The following is a 2,646-nucleotide window of genomic DNA, read 5'->3' as shown; positions in this document are numbered from 1 at the left end:
GGTCAGAGATGATGCCTGCACAACCTTCACACACTGCGTTGGAAGGAGGAGGGGGAGGTGGAGAAGGGGGGTTCACATCTACTGGAGAAAGGAGAAGTGGAAGGGAAATAAAAGAGAGTAGACGAGGAAAGCGGAGGGTGGTGAAGATGGAGAAGGGCAAAAAGCAGGAACAGAGGCGAGGCGAAGAAGGAGAAACAGGGGGGGGAAAGAGGGACAAAAGAGCAAAGTGTGATCAAGAATGGCAGAGGAGAAAGAGAGGAGAAAAAGGAGGGAAGCGAGGGAAGAAGAAGAAAGGAAGTAAGGGGAAGATGTGAACACAAACAGGAGAGAGGGAGAGAGGCTGTGAGAGCAGAGTTTAAAAAACATCAAATTCAGCCGTTCAAAACATTAACATAATATTACATTTCTTTTTAAGTTAAAGGTGTAACAATGCCTAATTATCATATGCTGCATACTGCTAATTACACTACATTGTCAGTTTGTATTTAACATTAGATCCTTGTGCATCAAGAAAAAATAATAATATTAACACTTTTAATAAATCTCACTTTGTCTGTTTTGTTTAAATATTTATTCTTTTTTTGTTGTTACGTTACATGGCACATTAAAAACAGTTATGTACCATATCTTTAAAAATGTGATGTTTTTAATATTTTAATATTATTATAACTGAAACTGTTGTTGCTAACATTATTATGTTGGTAAATCATAATAATTATGTTGGTAATTTGTATGTGCTACAGAATGTAGGCCGAAAATTAATTACATTTAATTTATGTAATTTAATTTAATTTAATGCAATTAATTATCAATGCCATTTAGGCTCTTAATTGTCAAAAATCAAATATATGGTACTAATTTGTTAATTAATAACTATAAACATCCCATGGCAAATTTATAATAACAACCCACATTCTTTTAATGTTAATGAACATCCTTCATTCTTCAAAAATCGCATGTTAAATGTATTTGATGTAAAACTGTGCTTTTATTGTAACTAAAAAACAAATTGAACACACAACTGCCAAAAAAAAAAAAAATACAAAAAATACAACCGCACATGTAGAAATCTTTGTCTGCTTGCTTATTGATTCGGACATTTGACTTAGAGCACAAGCATGCTCCCTAATTTAGTGTGTTTATAACACGGCGTTAGAAGAGTCAGTCTGAAGAATGGCTGCATTTCATGAAGAATACACTATGGCTGTTTGCAAGATGAGAATGTTATTAATTAATGATCCATTTGTTAATTATGTAAAAATCACAGCGTCCTCTGTTTTAACTCTTCAGTGAAATGTTAAACTCGTCGCAGGTTCTTAATGTTAAGATGAGTATAAACAAAGTCCCTCCACTATCATTCCATTCAGATGATGAGGTTGAGTTCCTGCTGCCTGTAGTCCAGCGTGTTACTAAATCACTAAGGCTGAGTCAACAACAGCTTCATTTTTATTTTATATTTTACTACTGAAAGATGGGTGTTTAAAAAATATTGATAATAAAGCATCTTTATAAATATCAATTTAAAAATATCCAAAACAAATGTACTGGGAACGTTGCTGTTTCCTCCTTTGTTGTCGTCACCTAAGTTTAACGGCTCATTCAAGCATTTGCAATTTCCCGATACAGACTCAGCCTAATTTATCCACTGTTATTCAGAGCCTTCATCAGGTTCCTCTCACACACCTAATTATATAATTAATTATTAATTACTTTGCAGGTAATTTTTATGTTAACATGTCTATTTCTGGAGAGGAATTGTGATTGTAAATTAAAACTAAAAAAAAATTTAATTTAATCACAATCAAATGAAAATTAAAGCATATTTTAAAAGTGGTTGATGCAAACAAAGCCAATTGAAGTGTATTTAATTTCTTAAATACTCGTTATGGCATGTGTTTCATTAGTTATAATCAGATATTTAGATGTGTGTGTGTTTGTGCACACAGGTTTTTCTGTGATAATAAAAGTCTCTGTTGTCTAAAGAGGTCTCACTCTACTCGGATGAATTAACACATTTATTATACTTACGATTAATTACTCTTTGAAATTGAAATAAGTAAAAAGACAATTTTCGGCATTTAAGGCAAAGAGGAGGGTTTAGAAAAAAAATCATAATGTACATTTTTAGACACTTATAGATTTTAGTGAGTGGATAGATTTATGTCTGTACGTGGACTGGTCACCTCATGGACATTGATGACTATGTCAGCACTATTTCCTGAATTCTTCATTTTATTATTCTTTATTTTTAGTTTTGTTTTCCACACATCTCATCTCTTATTTCACGCCTTAAAAAACAGTGTCAAAGTGACAGAGCAGGATTAATATGTTAAAGATTGAGAGGTTATTTGATGTATTTTACATTTTTAAGAATAAATGAATGAAGTGGATTCTAAAAACTGTGTGTGTGTGTGTGTGTTCCTGCATCAGTTTCTCCAAATATATTATAATTCTAATTAGTGAAATTACAACTGTAAATATTTTCAGCCAACATGTAGGCTTCTTTTTATTCTCCAGGTCAAATTAAACATGTCAAATAAATCATGATCACTTAATTATTATCGTTTAAAATTACTTATTGACCTGTGATCTAGATCCTGTCTAGATTGTTCACTGAACTCTGAGCCCTGTGTTTTCTGGAAGATT

The sequence above is a fragment of the Cynoglossus semilaevis genome, chromosome 14 (genome assembly GCF_000523025.1).
Source record: "Cynoglossus semilaevis isolate Cse_v1.0 chromosome 14, Cse_v1.0, whole genome shotgun sequence".
In the NCBI taxonomy this organism is placed as follows: domain Eukaryota; kingdom Metazoa; phylum Chordata; class Actinopteri; order Pleuronectiformes; family Cynoglossidae; genus Cynoglossus; species Cynoglossus semilaevis.
This window is presented reverse-complemented; position numbering follows the sequence as displayed.